The sequence below is a fragment of the Gracilinanus agilis genome, chromosome 1 (assembly GCF_016433145.1).
Source record: "Gracilinanus agilis isolate LMUSP501 chromosome 1, AgileGrace, whole genome shotgun sequence".
Classification (NCBI taxonomy): Eukaryota; Metazoa; Chordata; class Mammalia; order Didelphimorphia; family Didelphidae; genus Gracilinanus; species Gracilinanus agilis.
This window is the reverse complement of record NC_058130.1, coordinates 207,866,197-207,890,444: the sequence shown is the minus strand read 5'-3', so window position 1 is coordinate 207,890,444 and position 24,248 is coordinate 207,866,197. Positions and strand designations below refer to the sequence as shown.

At 33.5% G+C, this 24,248-nt stretch overlaps 1 protein-coding gene and 1 pseudogene across 1 annotated transcript in view; both read left to right on the top strand.

The window, feature by feature from the left end:
- The window catches only part of SDK1 (sidekick cell adhesion molecule 1), a 1,179,904-nt gene that overhangs the window by 400,655 nt on the left and 755,001 nt on the right, over nucleotides 1–24,248 (top strand). The window lies entirely within an intron of this gene.
- On the top strand, nucleotides 21,824–22,606 carry LOC123233977 (annotated as a pseudogene).

Sequence of the window (24,248 nt, the reverse complement as noted above, 5' to 3'; positions counted from 1 at the left end):
ATTGTTGGCGGATCTGTGTATTAGTGCAAACATTGTGGAAAAAATAATTTGACATCATGGAAACAAAGTGACTAAAATGTCTATATCTTTGACCCAGATATTCTATTTTTTAGTTAAATACAACAAAGAGCTTAATGATAAAAAGTAAGGCCTCATCTAAAGGGAAAAAATATGTAAATATGTAAATAAATTTTTAATACTAGGAAAGAACTAGAATAGATGCTTAGTGGATAGGATTCAGGAAAAAACTGGATTCAGATCCTGCCTCAGACACTTATTAGCTGTGTGAAGCTGAGCTACTTTAATTAATCCTATCGAGCTTTCATTTGTTCATCTGTAAAATGAAGAAATTGCTTTGGTGGAATAAAATTCCTTCTAGCTCTAAATAAAGCTGAGAGCTTGATGAAAAAATTGAAGAATTATGAACAAAATTATGGGAAAATCATGAATTTTTTTGTTTTGTTTTTCAGTCTTCAGTCATGTACAGTTCTTGATGACCCTGTAGATCAAAGTGTCCATGACTTTTTCAGGGGAAGAACATTAGAGTGGTTTGCCATTTCCTTCTCCAGTAGATTCAGGCAAAAATTAAGTGACTTGCAACAGTTGTACAAGATCAAATTTGACCCCAGACCCAACACTTTCTCTACTGAGCTATCTAGTTAACTCCAAATCCATGAAATATAATATTAAAACAGTGAATACAGAAAAGTATGGGGGAAACTATATGAACTGGTACAAAGTGAAGTAAGTTGAACCAGGAAAATAAACACAGTAACTACAGCAATATAATTGGGAAGAATGATAACAAAACAATGGAAACTGATTGTTGTTAAATTTTAATCACTAATGATAGCTTCTATGGAGAGATTATAATAATGCATAGCTCTCTGTTCAGAGATGGGGTAATGCATACCTAACACGGTAGATAATGTCTGACTTTTTTGATATATTGACTAGTTTTGCTAATTTTTAGAGGAAAAATCTTATTTATTTAAGGAATGAGTTTCCTTTAGGAGATGGAAAGGGTGATACATTGGGAAATGTGGGAGATGTAAAAGTCCCAAAGATTATCTGTAAAATTTTATTTTTAAACTATCTGGCCTCCTAACTTAGTCCTTTATAGTATATACAGCAAATACCTTCCTCTTTCCTTCTTCTGACTTTGGGGTTTGATAGCAAATAAAAGAGTTAGGCACTTGCAGCTTGTAAAGAATTTATAAAACCAGATATTAAAGTTAAAATGAATGCTATTTTATTTTAATAATTTTAATTATCATAGAAAAACCTAAATTGCATAATATGATATGATAGTCAGGTATGCATGACAGGGCTTTTTTCAACTTGGATCAAGTAATCATTAGACTTAGCATTGGCATTTCTTCTGGCTAATGGCTTACTCAAAGTGCAAGTTTAATTTTAGGAGGAAACTGTTTACAATCTAGACTGGCAAATCAAAACTAATGGGTACTATCACATTCATCTCTTCTCATTTTCTTGCCTTAAAACTTTATTGATGTTGCTATATAGTTGAGAAAGATCATGATCGACTTCAAGTCAGGAAAACAAAATGTATAGCCTAGCTCTGTTATTCAATAGCATTGTTATCATGGATAAGTCACTTAATTTATGAACTTCAGTTTTATTACCTGTAAAATGAAAGTAATATTACTCATATACTATCCTATCTCATAGCATATTTTTAAAAGTCATGCAAAACATATTTCTATATTAGCTATAATACATGGAATGAAGGAAGGAGAGAAGAAAGAAGGAAAGAAAATGAAAGACAAAAGAAAAACAAAGTGGAAAAAGTATGTTTCAACCTATACTCATCAGTTATCTCTCTAGAGTTGGATAGCATTTAAAAAAATTATTTTAATTTAGAATATTTTTCCATGGTTACATGATTCATGATCCCCCACCCCTCCAGTCTTTTCTCCCCTACTCCAAATCCAACAAGCAGTTCCACTGGGTTATACATGTGTCATTGTTCAAAATCTATTTCCATGTTATGAACTTTTAACATCAAAACCATAATTATATCCTTATTAAACTACATGATTTATCATATTTTTTCTGCATTTCTGCATTTCTGATGCCACAGATCTTTTTCTGGATGTGGATTCTTTCACCTAAATTCCTCTGGACTATCCTGGGTTGCATTGCTGCTAGTAGAAAAGTCTGTTACATTCAATTGTGCCACAATGTATTGGCCTCTGTAGACAGTGTTCTCCTGATTTTGTTTCTTTCACTCTGGATCAATTCCTGGAGGTGTTTTCAGTTCACACGGAATGCCTCCAGTTCATTATTCCTTTCAGCACACTAATATTCCATCACCATCATACATCACCATTGGTTCAGCCATTCCCCAATTGATGACACCCCCCATTTTCCAATTTTTTTGCCACCACAAACTGTGGCTATAAATATTTTTGTACAAGTCTTTTTCCTTATTATCTCTTTGGGGGTACAAACCAAATAATGATATGGCTGGGTTAGAGGGTAGGCATTCTTTTAAATCCCTTTGGACATAACTCCAAAATGCCCTCCAGAATAGTTGGACCAATTCACAACTCCATCAGCAGTGTCCCAATTTTGCCACATCCCTTCCAACATTGGATTTCTCTAATAAAGAGGTATTTAGAACACTTTTTCATGTGCTTATTAATAGTTTTGATTTCATTGTGTGAAAACTGCCTTTTTGTGTCCCTTGACCATTTGCCATTTGGGGAATGGCTTAATTTTATTTTTGTAAATTTGAATTAGTTCCTTATATATTTGGGAAATTAAACCTTTGTCAGAGAGTTTGGTTGTAAAGATGTTCTCCCAGTTTGTTGCTTTCCTTCTAATTGTGGTTGCATTGTGTTTGTTTGTACAGAACCTTTTAATTTGATATAATCAAAGAAATTCATTTTAAATTTTGCAATGTTCTTTTTCTCTTGCTTGGTCTTAAATTCCTTCCTTTCCCACAGATCTGACAGGTATACTATTCTATGTTCCTCTAATTTATTTATGATTTCACTCTTTATATTTGTCATTTACCCATTTTGAATTTGTCTTGGTATAGAGTGTAAGATGTTGATCTAAACCTAATTTTTCCCATACTGCTTTCCAATTTTCCCAGCAGTTTTTTTTTAAAAACCATATGATCAAGCAGTTGTTTTTCTTCTGTGTTTCTACTCCCACAGTTCTTTCTTTGGATGTGGATAGCATTCACATGGTTTGATGGGGATATGATTGGAGAAGTAGAATCGAATATTGCAAATATTAATAATATGGAAATAAGTCTTGATCAGTAACACACGTAAAACCCAGTGGAATTGTTTGTTGGCTATGGGAAGGGGGTGGGAGAAGAGAAGGGAAAGAACATGAATCATGTAACTAAGGTAAAATATTCTAAAATAAATAAATAAATAAATAAATGAACTTTTAAAAAACATCCACAAGATTATCCTCATCTGCAATGAGGATAATCAAGAAGTCTTCCCAATAAGAACAGGACTGAAGCAAGAATGGCCATTATCATCACTACTATTTAATATTGTGTTAGAAATGCTTGTGGTAGTAAATAGAGAAGAAATTGAAGAGATTAAAGTAGACAGTGAGGAAACTAACCTATCACTCTTCACAGATGATATGAAAGTATATTTAGAGCATTCTAGAAAATCAACTAAAAATGTGGTAGAAATAATTAATAATTTTAGCAAAGTTGCAGGATACAAAATAAACCCACATAAATTATCAGTATTTCCATATATTTCCAACAAAAATCAGCATCAAAAGAGAAACCCTATTCAAAATCACTCTATAATATAAAATATTTGGGAATCTATCTGCCAAGACAAACTCAGAAATTATACAAACACAACTACAAAAGACTTTTCACACAAATAAAACTAGATCTAAATAATTGGAAAAACATTAATTGTTCATGGGTAGAATGAACTAATGTAATGAAAATGACAGTCCTACCCAAATTTATCTACTTGGTGCCATATCTATCAAATAGTGAGTTCTTGTTCCAAAAGCTGGGGTCTTTGGGTTTAACGAATACTCACTTGCTGAGGTCATTTACCCCTAGTCCATTCCATTAATCCCCCTTCTGTCTCTTAGCCAGTACCATATTGTTTTGATGACTGCTGCTTTATACTACAGTTTAAGATCTGGTACTTCTAGACCTCCTGGATAGTATTTTTCAATATTGGTTCTTGGGAATTTTCTTTGATCATTGTTTTGAACAGAGTAGCTATTCAAGTTATATATAGTGTTCTCCCAATTCTGCTCACTTTGCATCAATTCATGTCTTCCCAAATTTTTCTGAAACCATTCTGCTTGTAATTTCTTATACAATAGTATATGCAATAGTATTCCATCACAATCATATACCACAACTGGTTCACCCATTCCCTAAAGGCATCCTCTCAATTTCCAATTCTTCTCTACCACAAGAAAAGCTGCTGTAAATATTTTTGCACATACGGATCCTTTTTCTTTTATCCCTTTGTGATGCAGATATTGTAGTGGTTTTGCAGGTCAAAAGATACATACAGTTTTATAGCCCTTTGGGCTAGTTCTAAATTGTTCTCCATATTGGTCAAACCATATTATAACTACACCGATGGTGCATTTGTGTCACAATTTTCTCACATCCCTTCCAAAATTTTTCATTTTCTTTTTCTTTCATGTTAACCAATCTAAAAAAATGTGATATGGTACTTAAATTTTGTTTCAGTTTAAATTCTGATTTTAATTTCTTGGTATATGATGTGAGGTGTTGGTAACTGCCTGGTTTCTTTCAAACTGCTTTATAGTTTTCTCAGGAATTCTTGTCAAATAGTGAGCTTTGAGGGCAGCTGGGTAGCTCAGTGGATTGAGAGTCAGGCCTAGAGACCGGAGGTCCTAGGTTCAAATCTGGCCTCAGACACTTCCCAGCTGTGTGACCCTGGGCAAGTCACTTGACCCCCATTGCCTACCCTTACCACTCTTCCACCTAGGAGTCAATACACAGAAGTTAAGAGTTTAAAAAAAAAAGAGTAAATGTACAATTAAAAAAAATAGTGAGCTTTTGCCTTCAAAACTTCAATCTTTGGCTTTATCAAACACTAGATTATTATGATCATTTCCTTCTATATATAATGTACCTAATATATTTCACTGATCTACCACTCTGTTTCTTAGTCAATAACAAACTGTTTTGATGATGGTTGCTTAATTTGGGTAAAATTATGATTTTTATTATATTGGCATTATTTTCTGCAAGATGGAATTCATTCTGTTCGGTTTTCACTTTTTTTTTCTGGGAGACCTTTGGTTTTTAAGTTGTACCTACACATCCTGTTATCAAGTTAAACCATCTATTTGGTTTGCAAAGAATTAATGTATTCTTTCTAAATTATTATCTTTTTTTCTGACAAATTTTCTTCCATTTCCATTTTCCTACTGTAAGTATAATGTGCTCTGACACAATTGGGCACTGAGAACTATTTTATTTGAATGAAACAATATCTTTAATGAGGTATAAAAAACTCATTAAATATAGCTCTTATGCCTGCATGCCTATCAAATGCAAAACTTGTCTCTGATCTCCCAGAAGTTCACCTATTCAGGTGGAGGCCTTGACTTTGGGAGAGTAGAAATGGAGTATTCTTTACTAAAAGACAGACCTATCTTTGCTTCCTGTGATACAATTCCTTAATGTCAAATTTTATTCCTCTTTTCTTATTAATATCTCCTTATTTTGTCATATGCTGCAACTTGCTCATTAATCCTTCTGAAACTATTGTACTTGCTTGTTTTGTTGCCATATAGAAACATCATTAGAATGGTAGAATTTAAAAGATGTTTCTTTTACTTTATAGGAAGTTTGGGATTATTAAAAGAGGTTTGCATTTCCCCAAAGTTGATAGATAGATAGATAGATAGATAGATAGATAGATAGATAGATAGATNCCCCAAAGTTGATAGATAGATAGATAGATAGATAGATAGATAGATAGATAGATAGATAGACAGACAGATGCGCATACACAACCATGTAAGTGCTATATGATTGGCTGTTGACATATGACCTATAATCTGGATAATAAACTTCTTCATTCACTTGATGTTTCCTCTGTCAGTGGTTTAGTAAAAAGGAAATTTTGTAGCATAATTCATTTTAGGTGAAGACAGATTGAACCAAAGTAAGGCATACATTTATGTAAGGACATCATTTTATATAAAGGCAGATTGAACCAGGAAGAGCATGAAATAAGGAGATATATATTCATTGCAGATTATTTGCCTCTGTGATGTAGGAGATCCAGCAGAGAGTTCAAGGTGAAGAGGAATTCCTTTTGCATGGTGAGGTCTTCCAGATGCTTTGGTTTGTAGATAACATTGTGCTCATTACATCAATCCCTAGAACACAGCAGGCCTTCTAGTAAGAGATCTATAATTACTCAAAGAAATTCAGTCTTAATGGGAAAGATCAGGTAGATGAAAAAAATCTGTTGCTCTGATTTCAGCATGCATTTGGATGGAAAGCCAAAAGATTTTGTTGATCTCTATAAACATATGAAATAGTCAGTATAGTTAGATGTTGTTAGGTTTATATTTGAATAAGAAGAGAAGAATGAACTAGACTGCTTTTAGAAAATTGCAAAGCTCCTTTAATTTCCCCTAGTTTTCCAATAATAATAATTTAGGCATTAGATGAGAATTTCATATTTTGAGTATCACCAATTTTTTATAGTTTGTAGATTATTTTAATACAATGTGATTCTTAGTGTACTCTCCCTATTTCCCCATCATTCTGTCATGGTTACCATAAACTCTGAAGGGAATTACATAGAAATTAGGGCCATTTCATATTTTTCTTTGACTCATAGGTCACTTCATCACCAAAGCAAGTGGAGCCAAGATAAAGGATAAGGTACAGATCCTCATTTGCTCTCTACCAAATTACCTTCTGAAATACTATTATGTAATCTTTAAAGCAAGTTTAGGAGCAACATAACTTACAAAAAGACAAAGTTAAGTGATTTTCCAGCATGAAACAACTTAGAAGGTTAGCACAATGGATCTAGTACACTAGGGTAGAAGTAGAGACAGAGGAGGCCAGGGCTGACACCACAACAGCAATAAGCCATAGGTATAACTAAAGCAGCAACAAAGACTTCTGGAGCTCTTAGTCACAGATGATGGTGTAGGGGGACATACAGTTGGTCAGGAGATTACATGGGTCCCTTTGCTGGCTCTGGTGCAAGACTCTTGTCATATTGCCCATACAGAGAACCAGGTTGCAGACTGAGAGCATGATCTTAGGATGAATAGTAGTACTCACATATACCAGTGCTTGAGGCCACAGGGCAGCATGGGACCCTGATCATAGTTCCAAGGGGGAAAAGAATGTTTGGGGTTACTCACAGGCCAGAACACAGGCCAGGAGAATAGTAAACAGACCTTTCCTTACATCATACCACCTTGGAAAAACTGAAAGCAGATAGCTTCCCAGAACTAGCTCTGAAGGCATTTTGAAATGAAGGCAGTACAAAGAACCTGAAACTTGGAACCACAGGTACAGAGCTCAGCTTTAAAAGTTTTTTTTAATTAAAAGAAAAGAAAAAATCTGGTAGATGAGTAAACAGCAGAAAAAGAAACTCAACATAGAAATTTATTTTGGTGACAGAGAGGTCCAAAACACAAATGCAGAAGTCTAATCTATCCAAAGCCTAAACAAGAAAAATAAGAATTGCTGTCCAACCCAATAAGAATGAATGAAAGAGCTAAAAAAGATTTTGAAAATCAGATAAGAGAGATAAAAGAAAAATTGGGAAAATAAACAAGAATGATCCAGGAAAATCATGAAAAAAGAGTCAACAGCTTGGTAAAGGAGAGACAAAATACTGAAGAAGTTAATACCTTAATAAGCAAAATAGGTCAATTTGTAAAAGGCACCAAAATCTGATGAAAAAAAGAACTTCTTAAAAAGCAGAAATGGCCAAATGGAAAAAGATATACAAAAATGTACTGAAGAATTTCTTGAAAGGAAGAATTGGCTCTATGGAAAAAGAGTTACAAAAATTCACTGACAAAAAGAACTTTTTACAAAGTATAACTTGCCAAGTGGAAAAAGTGGTCCAAGAGCTCACTCAAGAAAATCATACTTTAAAAATTAGAATTGTGCAATTGGAAGCTAATGACTCCATAAGATATCAAGAAACAATCAGACAAAGTCAAAAGAATGAAAAAATAGAAGAAAATGTGAAATATGTTATGGGAAAGACAACTAACCTGGAAAATACATCTAAGAGAGTTAATATAAGATTTATTGGACTATCTGAAAGTCATGATCAAAACAAAGACCTTAGACATTATCTTTCAAGAAAATATCAAGGAAAAATAAAAATGGAAAGAATCCCTAACACTTCTTGAGACATATTCCAAAAGGATAACTTCAAGGAATATTATAGCCAAGATCCTAAATTTCCAGGTCAAAAAGAAAATACTACAAGAGCAAAAAAGAAACAATTCAGATATCATGGAGCCACATTCATGATAGCACAAGATTTAGCAACTTCTACATCAAAGGATCAGAAGGCATGAAATATTATGTTCCAGATGGTAAAGAAGGTAAGACTTTAACCAAGAATTGCTTACCTCGCAAAATTGAACATAATCATTTAGGGGAGAAAATTGGTATGCAATAAAATAGGGAACTTCCAAACATTCTTGATGAAAAGATGAGAGCGGAATGGAAAAATTGACTCTCAAATGCAAGACTCAAGAGAAGCAAAGAAACAGGAAAGAGAAATCAAAAGATATTCAATAAGGCTGAACTGTGTACATCCCTTCACAGGAAGATGATTCTTGTAACTCTAAAGAACTTTGTCATTATTAGGGCAGTTAAAAGGAACATTTATAAATAGAGGGCAAGAGTGTCAGTTAAATGTGATGGGACGATATACAATTAAATTAAGGTATGAGAAAGAGAAATACATTAGGAAGAGTGGGAAGAGAAAAATAAAATGGGCTGAATTATTTTACATGAAAGAGGCATGAAAGAACTTTTACAGGAGAGGGGAAGATGGGGGAGGTGAGAAGGGGAGCATGTGAACCTTATTCCCATCAGAATTGGTTCAACGATGGAAGAAAAGCATAATCCATCAATTGGGTATATAATGCTATCTTACCCTACTGGGAAGGAGGAGGAGAAAGGGATAAGAAAAGGAGTTTGGAGCTGATACAAAAGAGGGGAAATTGGAGGAGAACCTAAATAGGGGTAAATAGGAAGGAGAGTAATACACAGTAGTCATGATGGCAAAAAATTATTTTATAAATCTCTCTAATAAAGACTTCATTTCTCAAATACTTAGAAAATGAGTTGAATGTAAAAGAATATGTCTTTCCCCAATTGAGAAATGGTCAAAGGATATGAATAGGTAGTTCTCAGACAAAGAAATTTAAACTCTTTATAGTTGTGCAAAAAAAATTCACTAAATTACTATTAATTAGAGAAATTAAAATTAAAACTACTCTGAGGTCCCACCCCGCAGCTATCAGATTGGCTATCATGACAGAAAAGGAAAATGACAAAACTTGGAGAGGATATGGGAATGTTGAGACACTAATGCCCTGTTGAAAGAGCTGTGAAATGATTCAACCATTCTGGAGAGTAATTTGGAACTATACCCAAAGGCCCAACAATATAGGTTTGTATCCCAAAGAGATAAAAAACAAAAAGGGGAAAGACTTATACGAACAAAAAACATTTAAAGCAGCTCTTTTTTGGGTGGGGGGGGCAAAGAATTAGAAAGTGAGTGGTTACCCATCAATTGAGGAAGGGCTGAGTAAGTTATACCATATGATTGTAATGGAATACTACTGTGCTGTAAGAAATGACAAGCAGGAGGAGCTCAGAAAAAACTGGAGTCTTACACAACTGAAGCAAAGTGAAATAAGCAGAACTAAGAGACCATTGAACACAGTGACAGGAATACTGTACAGTGAACAACTCTGAATAACAGCTATCTGCAACAATACAATGATTCAAAACTATATCTTTGGATTTATGATTAAAAAAATGCCATCTGCTTCCATAGAAAAAAGAACTACTAAATCCAGACCAAAGAAAACTTTTTGTTCACTTTCTTAATTTGCTTTTACTTGAGTTTCCTTATACAAAAGTATTATTATGGGAAAATGTTTTCTACAGTTGCATATATAAAATCTATAGAAGATTGCTTACCATCTCAACATGAGCAAGGGGACAAGGGAGGGAAAGACAAGACTCAATATTCTTTGAAAAATGTTGTAAACTATTGTTAAATGTAATTGAATTAATTATCATATTATAACTCATGTATCAGTTAAGACATCAAATATGAAGGACAAACAACAACAACAAACAAATAATATTTTAATTTGGAATATATACATCTAGCAAATTATCATTTGACAAATAGAATTATTGCTATATAACATGTAGTTATGTAATAAATATTATATTGCTATATAAGAAATATTTTAAAATAATTCCTCTGGAGAAAATGCAATATCACAAGGTTGAATTTCTGGCAGTAATGTTTTTTTGGGCTAATTATGTAAGATAAAAATGTGAATGATTGAATGACCATAAAAGCATTACTTATCTTTATTTTTCAAGACGGTTGTTGAGAAATTATAAATTGTGAACAGTGATAGGCTTTGTCAGTGAAATTTGAAAGACAAAGCTTTTATATGGTGGCTAATTCATAAGCTAGGGTATGAAAATGTTTCAATTTGATATAAAAGAAGTTTTGAAAAGAAGATTAGTGCTTGTAACCCAAAGGTTAGTCACCCTAGGAAATTCTGCTGTCTAAAAAGCAAAGTGTAATAATGAAAGGTCCTGCTCAACCTGATTACACCATTCATACTGAGATCTCTAATCCTTCCTCGGTTGGACTCTAACTTGATTGATGGTACTGATTATGATGGCTTAATAAATTCATTGTCATGTTACCAGAAAATTTGAGATTTGTATGCTTGAGGCTCCCTTTGTTTATAGTACAATTGATTCTTCTGTTAAATGGAAGGTGATTATTCTTTCCTTTTTATTATTATACTACAGTGAAAGAGAAAAAGAACAGGTATTGAATGTTTTGAGATTATTGTAGTTAAAAAGGTATCCTCAGATATATTACAAAATAACTTCTGGATTTTGGCTTCATTGATGTCAGGTGGTTGATGTTTTCAATTTTGCCTTTAAAAATTGCAATAGTAACCTGGCATTTGGTCCTTCAAAGGAGAATTGCCTGCATCAGTGAAGGAAAATATACTTAATTGGATCTGTGAGTTCATCTGTTTAAGTGTTCTCTCCAATGATACAGTCCATCTTGTGCTACTTCTGCCTAGGACAATCATAAGTTCACCACAGAAAGTCCACCCAAAGTGTTGGAGGCCTACCTTGCTTTTCCTTAATATCATCAGATTATTCATGGAGCTCTTTTTCTGTCTGCCTATATAATCTCTTGACAGCCAAAACACATTTTCTTTTCAATCCCTGTACAATTCCTTGATGTTGTCTTTTATTCTAGCTTTTTACATTTCTCATTCAGTTCAATTCAATAAACATTAAATGCTAGACTCTGTGCTAAATGCTTAGGATACAAATAAGTGACAGTCTCTTCCCTCAAGTATCTTACAATTTTATGGGGGAAAAACAACATGGAAAGAATCACCAGAGGGGTACCTGGAACAGGGTTATCATTTTCTGTGGAGTTCCACTCAAGTATGTATGGAAAGAGGAGAATTTGTTGAGAATTTGTTGGAAAATCCATTTTCCTGTTCTCTCTAAAGGAAAGCTTTGGGAAGAATAGTAGCTTGTTCACACACAGTATGTATCTCTCCATTGTCTTATGTGTAAGAATTTTTTAGAGGCAGTTTTACTCCACTTTTTGATAATGTATAGAAAAACTGTTAAAGTTTTAATATTAAAATTATTTGTTTTGGGGGGCCAGCTGGGTAGCTCAGTTGATTAGGAGCTAGGCCTAGAGACGAGAGGTCCTAGGTTCAAATCTGGTCTCAGATACTTCCCAGCTCTGTGGCCCTGGGCAGTCACTTAATCTACATTGCCTAGCCCTTACCTCTCTTCTGCCTTGGAACCAATACAGAATATTGATTCCACGACAGAAGGGTAAGAGTTTAAAAAAAAATTTATGATCATTAATGGAGTTTTGCTACTTCTCCAAGATGCTTTAGTTCTCTCTCTTCTTGATCGACTATGAGCACAACTAATTACTGTCTCTGCTGTTTTATCTTAAATGAGAATACTGAGAGATGGAATCTATAGGGTGACCATCAAAATACATATTCAAATCTGAGAAAGACCTGCATTTAGCTTGCTTTTATGGTCTGGATAGCATTCTTTTAAGTTAATTACAACTCTCTAGGAGGCTTTGTAATATTCAGGGACTTGATGCAATCATGCAATCACCAAACAAGAGCAATCTGGAGAACCTCACCATCCAAAAGTAATGACTTTTTAACCCAGATCTCCTTTATCACAGTGACAAATAACCTCTGTGAACATACATCTTTCAATTTTATTCCTTGTCTGATGATTATGATTAGGAAGACATTGAAGAGGATTATTTCTATTGTATTGTTATTTCTGTTATATATTACAAGAAATCATGAATGATTATATATTGGATAGGAGATAACTTTTTATAATAGCATTTGTGTGATGGCATTTTGTTCTACTGAGCCAAGTACTTTTTTTATTATCAATAAATAATAACCCCAATGGCATCTTAAATTGTCTGCATCTTTAATTTAATTGTGAAATAATAAAGCTATAGTTAAATTTAGAATATCATTTTAAAAAGTCTACTTGTTCCCTACTTGTCAAACCTTCAATGAGGATGCTCTTCAATCTATGTATTAATGATTATTATGAAGATTATATATAAATGTGAGAATAGGTTTATAATTTGGCTGTTTTCAATGTGATCTAATATCAACTTATTGTTTTTTTTTGCATTAATCAAGTCTAAGAATTTTTCCATTCCTTTTCAGTCTTCACAATATTCCCTTATCTTGTATATTGGTCTCTCAGCCCATCAGATTTATGTTGCTTCCAGCACAGATCTCCTCTATATATACTTTCTCTAATCTTGCTGCTTTTTGGTACTCTCTAGAAAGACATGGATGTTGAAAATTGAAAATCATAGCTATTTAATGAAAATGTGTTGATTCCATAACTTGATGGGGGATATAGATTTTACCTTCAACAGATAGTAAGAAATGGATTTGCTACAGTGGTTATGCTTCCAGTAGTATGACTCTGAATCTGAGTTACTTGCCATATAACAATTCCATACTAGTAAAGAACAGAATCATGGTTCATATCAAGTTAATTAGAAGGAAAGAATTTCTTCTGTTTCACAGATAGAATATGACTCACATATTCATTGAGCTATCTTAAAAGTCAATTTCTTAGACATCGGCTTTTATGTAATAGAATTATGAAGTCATTTGTAGCTTTGAAAAAATGTATTTCATCTCCCTATTTTCAGATGGGGCTATAAGTTGATATAACAGTTAGTAATTTAACGCATTTAAAAATATTAAATACTTATCAAAATAAAATTCTATAGTTTTCATGACTAGGTTCAAAGCTTTAGAATCAATTGTTAATTATGTCTCTTGCCCTATCCTTCTTTCTAATTTGTGTCTGAGCATTATTGTTTCTGCCTCTGATGCATATTTTTATATCCATCCCCTCTTTAAGACCAGTAGCTTAGTTTAGGCAAACATTGCCTCTTGTCTTGACAATTGTTTAAAAACTCCCTATTGGTATACCTTCTACAATCACCCTTCTTCAGTACCTCCTTCATATCACTTGTAAAATAATTGAAGTATCATAGATCTAGTTATGGCATTACACTTCTTAAAATCTTTAGTGGATCTTTATTGCTTACCCCCAAAATTTCAAGGACTTCTATAGCTTGGTCCCATTCTACTTGTCAGCCATTTTTCATGATATTTTCAAAATAAATTATACTTATAAGAAACTCTATTTTACTTCTATCCCATCTTGCTATCTTCTACTGCCACATGTTTGTATATACTATGTACTAACCTTGAATCATCACCACCCCCAATATCTCTACCTAATTGAATAATTTTATTTCAAGATCCAATAGAGTCATTATAGTAAAGTGGCAAGAATTTTAGAAGAAAATTTCAAGTAATGCTTGTTTATTTGATATGTGAGTTTAGGCAAGTCATAGAATATATCTTATACTCCATTTAAAATATATTTTATTTTTTCCAATTTCAAGTAAAAATAATTTTAACGTTAGTGTTTTCTATTTTAATTTTAAATTCTCTCTTGCTGTCCCTCTCTTTCCCTTTCCTTCAGATAGCAAATAATTTGATATAGGTTATACATGTACAGTCATGCAAAACATATTCCCCAACTAATCATGTTGTGAAAGAAGATATAGACACCCCCCAAATAAACAGCAGGAAAAAATAAAGTAAAAAAAAAGGAATGCTTCAGTCTGCATTTTTATTCCTTCAGACCTTTCATTAGAGATGGATAGCATTTTCCATCAGAGTTCTTCAGAATTTTATTAGACCTCTGTCTTGCTGATATTTGCTATCTTTTACAGTTGATAATCATACAGTGTAGTTAGTACTGTGTACAATATTGTCTTGGTTCTGCTCTTCACTCTGCATTAGTTCATGCAAAGTTTTCCAGGTTTTTCTGAAAAGAACCTACTTGTCATTTCTGGTAGCACAATAGTGTTCCGTCTCAATCATATATCATAATTTGTTTATTCATTCTCTAGATGATGGCCATTCCCTCAATTCCTAATTTTGCCACCACAAAAAGCTTCTATAAATATTTTTGTACATATAGATCTTTTTTCTTTTTTGTTTTTTTATAATTTTGGGATATAGATCTAGTGGTATCACCATTCAAGGTTATGTACAGATTTATAGCCCTTTTGGCATAGTTCCAAATTGCTCTCCAGAATGGTCGAAGTCATTCACAACATCACTAATAATGCATTATTAGTGTCCCATTCCCCCCCTACACACAAACACATTTGTCATTTTTCTTTTATGTAATATTAGCCAATCTGATAGGTGTGGTGTGGTACCCCAGAGTTGTTTTTTTTTTCTATTCAATAGTGATTTAGAGCATTTTTAATGTGACTATAGTTAGCTTTCATTTCTTTTTTTGCAAACTGCCTGTTCATACCCTTTGATCATATATCAGTTGGGAATAATTCTCATGAATTTGTCTCAATTCTTGACATATGTGAGAAATGAGACCTTTATCAGAGAAATTTGCTGTAAAATTTGCAGGGGTTTTTTACCTTCCTTCTAGTCTTGGCTATATTGGTTTTGTTTGTGCAAAACATTTTTAATTTGATATAATCAAAATTATCCATTTTGTGTCTCTGTGTCTCATTTAGCCATAAATTCTTTCCTTATCCTTCTGACAGGTAAACTATTCCATATTCCCCTAATGTGCTTATATTATCACCTTTAATGTCTTAATGATGTACCTATTTTGACCCTATATGTGCGTGTGTGTATTTTCCAAGATGATGCCTTTTTTGGTATAGGGAGGGCTGAGAGAGGCTGAATTAAAAATAAATAAATAAAATTGTATGTTTCCATTCCCGTTTAGATGCCATCATTTCCTTCTATGACAGTGCATAGGTGTTTTTGTCACATTTTCCTTGAAGTTGTCTTGGATCTTTGCAATGACATAGTTGTCATTCACAGTTTATTATCATATATTATTGCTATTACTGTGTACAGTACCCACCTGGTTCTGCTCACTTCACTTGGCATCATTTCAAATAAGACTTTCCAGAACTTTTTCTGATCAACCTATTTGTTATTTCTTATGGCACAATAGTATTCCATCACAATCATATACTCATTTAATCTTGTTAAAATTTAAAATCTAACTATTTGTGTAAATGCCTTATCTCCTGTCTAATGAGTACAGAGTCTGTATTATTTTTCATTTCTAGCATATAGCATAGTGTCTAACGAATTCCACTGATTTTTCTTAAATGTCTTCTACCCATTCATCATTTTTGCATTTCTTTTATGATTTTTTTTATTTCTTCATGTCCAATGTTAAGACTTGATTTTTTCTGACTGAATAAAAGTGACACCTCCTTGCATTTCTATACCATTCTTCAATCCATTCATTCCAGGGCCATTATCTGTTTTTAAAATGCCATCACTGTTATTACTGACATGTACAGTTGGCTTTTCATTTTTAACTATATTTTTCATTCAACATATACATATGTCATATATATGGTAATTTTTCATATTTTATTTAGACAGTTTATTTTCTTCCATAAGTATGTTATCTTTTTGTGTCCCTATTGAATGCTTTTCCACTTTTCTGACCACTTCTCTGAATTGTCATTTTGAATTATAGGCCTATATCCTCTTCTGTCTATTTTCTCACTTTTCTCCAAACCAAGAATTCTATAAAGTTCCTTTGAGCTCTAAATCTATGATTCTATCTTAATGAACATTCTTTAAACCTCCTCATTCAGGTCATTGATTAAAAGGTTAAGTAGTGCTAGGCTAGTGGCATATACATGAGAGATGTTCTCCAATGACAGTTTTTTTTAGTAAATAAGGCCAAGCAGCCCCTTTCATAATAATCACTTTCTAATTTACCTTTCTTGCCTTAACTTCCACTTTTCCTCAACTAGGTTGGACTACTTGCAAGCCTTACAATTTTATCCTCATGAAAAGTACCCCTTATTTTGTCTGCATCCCTGACTTTACTGGCATTATTCTCTTTGCCTGAAAAAAAAAAATCTTTATTGTTTTTGTTTCTTAGATTCTTACCATTCTTCAAAGCTTATATCAAATATCATTTTCTCATAAAATTTTTCATCTTTGTTTTTGTACTCCTACCACCTTATTCTGTGCTTTGTATAACAGACATTTAATAAAAATTTGTTGAGTTGAATTAAGGGAAGCTTGAGCACAGTAGAGAGAACCTGGAGTTGGAGTCAGGAAGATCCAAGTTCAAATCCTGCCTCATACAGTTGATAACGATGTCGTTCTGCACAAATCTACCTCAGTTTTCTCTTCTGTAAAACAGACATCATCATCATTATCATCATCATCATCATCATGAAGATCATCATCATCATCATCATCATCAGTACTTCTCAGGATTTTTGTGAAGATAAAATTTGATAACTTCTGTGCACTTGGTATATTTTGTCTAGTATTATGTTTAGTTGAGTTTTTTTCTTACTTCCTTTATTACACCATAAACAGGGAACTTGCTGTATTGTCTTTTTATTTCTTTTAGTCCATAGCATATTGTCTTGCACATAGTAAGCACTTTTTGTTTCTACAATGAAAATTGAAACACTTGTGGAAATAATCTTGCCCTATTTAGAACACTGACATTTTTGACATCCTATCTCTTGTGTTAAATATTAGTGTTTTGGGGGATTATCATTCTAACACTTTTTACTTTTGTCAAGACCTGAATCTATTTACCAATTTAATCAAAAGAGATTTTCTTTAGAGGATAACTATGTTCTAAAAGTCTAATAGTCAATGCTTAGTAAACTAGTTTTGATCTATGAATAATATATTGTATTATTTTCATTTAGAAGCCTCATGTAATATATTAAATTGACAAAGATATGTTACTAGTAAAAACAAAATGTAAACTTCTGAATCTCTGCCTTTAGGCCTTTTTCTTTTCAAAATGATCTATTTTTTATGAGATGCTCTTGTAGGTCATTGGAACAATAAGAAGTACCATCACTTGTTTGCTGGTTAAATATAGTACAAATGGCAGGACATTAATAAGAGTCTATAGCTCAGTAAATCCCTAGGTATCAAAACCATATCTATTGCAGTTCAGCTTTATTGGCCTGTTTGGGTGAGAAGAATGGATGATTCCAGTTATAGTACATGGCAAGTTAAAAGGAAAATTGAATAGTGACTTGGCAGAAGAAACTTCAAGGATGCACATAAAATATAGCCTGAAATAATGTCGTATACACCCAAAGTGATTAAGCTATTATTTTTGAAAGAATTAGGGAGCCAAGATGGAGAAAAGGCAGGAACCTGCCTAAGTTGTTTCCAAATTCCTCTCCAAACAACTTTAAAATAACACCTCAAAATGAATTCTGGAGTGGCAGACCCCATGAAGGTATGGAGAGAAACAATTTTCCTGTTCAAGACAACTAATAAAATCTTTGGCACTGGGATGACAGTGGAGTTTGGTCTAGTATAGACAATGCACTAGCAAGGTAGCATCAGGCAATGCCTCCACAAGCTAGTAGTAGTCCTCAGTGCATAAATGAATTGGTGACAGTGGCTTTCAGAACTCTCTGCCACAGACAGTAAGGGTATTGGACAACTGGTCAGAAGAAGTCTCTTGCTAGCACTGGGTGTCAGATTCTGTTGTATTGCCCTTACACAGATCCAGGTTGCAGTCCTGAATTATAGTTCCAGTTTGAGGAAGAGTACTAATAATTATAGTTTGCATCCACAAGGAAGCAAGAAAACTGATCATAGTTCTGAGGTAGAAAAGAGTGCTTGTGGTTGCTCACAGACCAGAGCATAGTCCAAGAGCACAGGATTCATACCTCTCCTTATATCATGCCACCACAGAAGAACTAAAAACTTATAGACCCATAGAACTAGCTCTGAAAACAACTATTCAAAAAATTAAAGTTTAAGGACAGTACCCCTTCCATACAAGAAGCAGATCCCAACTTTAATATCAATTTTTAAAAGTTAAGAAATATTCTGGAAAAATGATTAAACAACAATAACAACAACAAAAACACAACCAAACTCTCACCATATAAAGTTACCGTTGTGACAGAGAAGACTGAAACACAAGTTCAGAAGAAGACAACAAAATCAAAAGCATTACATCCAAAGTCTCATAGAAAAATATGAATTGGTCCCAGGCCTAAAAAGAATTCTTAGAAAAAGCTCAAAAATGATTTTCAAAATCAAATAAAAGACCTAGAGGAAAAATAAGGAAAAGATATGAGATTGATAAAATAAAAACATGAAAGAAGAGTCAACAACTTGGCGAATGTGGTACAAAAAATACTGAGGAAAATCAGCCAAATGGAAAAGGAGGTACAAAAGCTCACTGAAGAAAATAATTCTTTAAAAATTAGACATTAAGAAACAATATAACAAAATAAAAGGAATTTTAAAAAGAAGAAACTGTGAAATGTCTTATTGGAAAAATAAATGATTTGAAAAATATATTAAGGGGAGAATTTCAGAAGCATTAGACTACTTAAAAGCCAAACTCAAAGAAAGAACCTAGTTGCCATCCTTTAAGAGATTATCAAAGAAAAATGTCCTGATATTCTAGAACCAGAGGGTAAAATCAAAATTGAAAGAATCCACTGATCACCTCCTGAAAGAGATCCTAAAATAAAAACTCCCAAAAATATTATATCTAAATTCAAGTGCTTCCTCATCAAGTAGAAATAATTGCAAGTAACTGGAAAGAAACATTTCAAATATTGTAGAGCCACAGTTAGGATAATACAAGATTTAGTAGCTTCTACATTAAAGAGAATAAAAGAAGGGAAGAAGCAAAGAGAAGGTAGGACTGATTGATTAATCAGAAGCAAAACATTTTTCAGGATAGACAGGATAAAAGGAGAGAGTGGAATAAATGGGGAAACTAGATTGGAGGAAAATGCAGAGCAATTTTAATTGTGAAAAAATATTTCATAGCAAGTTTATTGATAAAGACCTCATTTCTCAAATATGTAAAGAATTACATCAAATTTATAAGAATAGAAGCCGTTCCCCAATTGATAAATGGTCAAAGACTATGAACAAGTAGTTTTTCAGATGAAGTAATCAAAGCTATCTGTAGTTATTTGAAATAATTCTCTAAATCACAATTAGAGAAAAATAGATAAAAACAACTGTATGGTACTAGTCCATACATATTAGATTGGCTAATATGACTGTGAAGGAAAATGAGAAACTTTGGAGGAGATGTGCAAAATTGAGCCTCTAATGACCTGTTGGTAGAATTGTGAACTATTTCAACAATTCTGAAGAGCAATTTGGAATTATGCCCAAATGGTTATAAATTTGAATACACCCTTTGACCAGGTAATTTCATTACCAGGTCTGTATCCTAAGGAAATAAAAAAACAAAAGGAAAGGACAAATATTTATATCTGTAACAAATCTTTTTGTGGTAGTAAAGGATTAGAAATTATGGGGATGTTCATTAATTGAGGAATGGATGAACAAGATGTGATATATGATTGTGACATAATACAGTTGTGGCATAAGAAATAAAAAACAGGATGTTTTCAGAAAAACCTGTAAAGTTATATAGACTTAATGCTGAATGAAGTAAGCATGATAATCAACTGTGAATAACTTAGCAATTATCATTAATACAAAAATCCCCAACAATTCCAAAGGACTTAATGTGAAAAAAATGTTATCTACCCTTGAAGAAAGAACTAGTGGAATATAAATGCAGATTGAAGCATACTTTTTAAAATTTTCTTTATTTTTCTTATTTGTTTTTGACTTCTTTCTTTCACAACATGAATAAATTTGGAAGTATGTTTTGTATGACTATACTTGTATAACATATATCAAATTATTTGCTATATCAGTAGCAGGAAAGAGTAGGGGGGCAGGAGAGATCAAAAATTAAAAAAACTTGTTAAAAAAGGTTTTGCTTATCATTAGGAAAAAACTAGAATATTGAATTTATAAGAAGGAAAACTCAGAGATGATAATTTAGTTTCCATCATTTTAATGGAATACAATTGTCAACACATGTTGATAAAGCCCCTGAAATAATAAACTCTGTATACTGTATATAGTAGATAGGTATAGAAATTATTCCTATAGGCCCTGCTTATTGAATACCCATAGGAAATCACATATTGTTTGAATGTTAAAATCCTCCTAGACTTTCATTTCTTATTTTAAAAAATGATCATCTGAAATTATCTGTACTGACAGTTTACCCAAATAAGATCACCTTGAAAATAATGATGAAGAGCTCTATGTAATCCTTGAGAAGAAAATTCTTGTCAGGGACCTTTGACCAATTTAAGAAAACACAGAATCTTCAAATTTTCAAGTTAGAAGGGACCTTAGATCTCATAGGGTTTAGTTTTTTAAGTTTTTAGATTATTAAAATGAACCTCAAAGAGATTATAAATTGCCCATGCTCAATTTTAATATTATTAATTCATGACAAAATAGATACTACTATCTCGTTTCATGATAACAATTTAAGACATATAAATTTCCTATAGTATTGGCATTTGTCGAAAGAAACATATATATTATATTAAATGAATGCTGGATCACCATAAGCTACCTATGGTAGTAACTATTGTTTTCCATTTTTCAAAATTGTTACCTTTTGTTATTTTTTTATATTAATATCTTTTCCTTTTATACTTCCCTCATCACATGGAAGCATCCCTTGGTACAAAGGAAAACAGTTATCCAAACAACAAAGTAAAACATATTCTCACATTTGCAACATTTTATAGCCTTAATTTTTAACTTCTCTCCCATCAAGAAAATTGTTTATTTCACCCTTTATTTGTTGTTGTTGTTGTTGTTTTTAAACCCTCACCTTCCATTTTGGAGTCAATACTGTGTATTGGCTCCAAGGCAGAAGAGTGGTAAGGGGTCCCAGTGTGCCCCGCATAGGCCAGGGAGAAGCTATTTGGTGACTCACCACCCCTCTCGCGCTCTCCTTCCCCCTTCCCTCCCTCTTGCACTCACACACACCCGGTTGGAGATGGCGGCGGCGGCAGTGGGGGTCTCGGACTCCTGGGATGTGGACACGTGGAGGAGCCGGTGCGGTGCGGGGTGGGGGGTGAGGAGGGACCGCCGACGGGGATCGCTGGGAGGGCGAGGATGAGGATGAAGAAGTCAAGGAAAACTGGGATGATGATGATGATGATAGTGAAGAAAAAAAAGAGGAGACAGAGAAACAAAAGTTTCAGAAAAAAAGAAAATAGAGAAAATCAAAGAGAAAGAACGGCAACAGAAGAAGAGACAAGAAGAAATTAAGAAAAGGTTGGAAGAACCCGAAGAATCGAAAGAGTTTACACCAGAACAATTGGCAGATAAACTATGGCTAAAGAAATTACAGGAAGAGGCAGACCTTGAATTAGCAAAAGAAACCTTTGATGTTAATAACACAATCTGTGGTAGAGATGCTATGAACCCTTCTTCAAGAGATGACTTCACAGAGTTTGGCAAGTTACTAAAAGATAAAATTACACAGTATGAAAAATATATTATGCCAGTTTCTTAGTTCGAGATGCGTGCATTTCGTTGGAAATTGATGACTTGAAAAAGATTACCAATTCATTGACAGTGCTATGCAGTGAAAAGCAGAAACAAGAAAAGCAAAGCCAAGCCAAAAAGAAGAAAGGTGTGGTTCCTGGAGGGGGATTAAAGGCTACAATGAAAGATGATCTTGCAGACTATGGTGAATATGATGGAGGATATGTGCAATACTTTGAAGGCTTCATGTGACATTTCATCTTCTCCCCATTGTCTTCTTCCGTTGCCCACAGTCCCTTCAACATGTAGCACACAACTTCCTTTCCTTTCAGTTCTGCCAAATGTTACAATCAGAAGTGCAGTATCTTTGTGCTGGTTACTTAACCCCTTGACACTTAGGTGCTAATGCAATGAGGATCTCAGTTCTTGTTGCCAAGGGGTTAAAATCGGGAAACTTGGTTGCTACTAAATCACAGTAAAAGAAATCCTAATAATGTTGTCATTGTTGCTATCTGGTTCCAGGGCAGCTGAGTCACTAAATTGGAAACAATAGTTGCAACGTGACAAAAAAAAGTGTAGTATTTACCAGCACCATTCAATAATACAGCCTTAACCATACCTCCTTGAACTACTTCATATCTTGTCAACAAAAGCAGTTTGCAACAAGGGCATGTGGGTGTGCACCTAGTATTAAAATTGCTTTGTCTTAAGGTAGAGCATGAGAATTTTTTAAATACATTGCAAAGAAGACTGTGTATTTCAGAGTAAGGATACTGTGCCTGAAATGGCTACTAGTTTGACATTTAAAAAAAATTAAATGACCAAAAACCACCAACTTTGAAGCCACAGAGGTAATGTCTCCATTATTGCATTTGACAAAACCCAACTTGTGGAATTTTGAGCATATAAACAGTCTAGTTTATATTTACCAGAATATTTCAACTGATTCAGCTCTTAAGGGGAATGGTGGGGGTGGGGATTCTTTACCTGTTTTATTTGCCTGATTTTAAGATGTCTGAGAAACAAAACTTCCTTTGTTCTCACTAAGCTGAAACAGAACACAGGGTTTTGGCATTTCCTTTCCTTTACAAACATGCTTATTAGCAAACTGCAACAGTTACTACTACAGTTTGGTAAATTGTTATGTTAACAATTATGACATCTGCAATGTTTTATAAAGCAACTAATTTAATTAAAAAAAAAAAAAGAAGAGTGGTAAGGGTAGGAAATGGGGGTCAAGTGACTTGCCAAAGGTCACACAGCTGGGAAGTATCTGAGGCTAGATTTGAACCTAGGACCTCCCATCTCTAGGCCTGGCTCTCAGTCCACTGAGCTACCCAGCTGCCCCCTCACCCTTTGTTTTATAGAACCAATTATTAATTGTCTAATTAGTTTTTCCTGTGTTCTTTTTAAAGTGATATCTCTTTGAAAAGGGGGGAAGGTAAATAAACACAAATAGTGATAACAGAAATATACTACATTCCGGTTTTATACAATCTAGATTAGAGGCAAAACTGATATAGATGTATTGACAGAGAATTTGCTTTGCAATTACTATATGCCAGGCATTGTGTTGTGTGTTGAGTATATGAATATAAGTATAAGGACAAGAAACATTCTTGACCGCAAATAATTTACATTTTGATAGAGAAAGAAAATTTATAAAGGGGAACTAGAAAGGGAGGGAGATTAATAGAAAGAGTGGCTTGGCATGAAGATGGGAAGGCAATGGCATTGAAACTGCCTTTTGGGAAGAAAAGGCAAGTTTACCTATTAGAACTGGTGGACCCAAGATTGGCAGAATCTAAGGTTATAGTGATAAGTAGAAAGTAAGATAGTGGCAGTACAGTAAAGTGATGTCTGGAAATTCACATTATAATAGAACCCTTCTTTATGCCTTCTGAACCTTTCTTTATGGATGGTGATTTTCC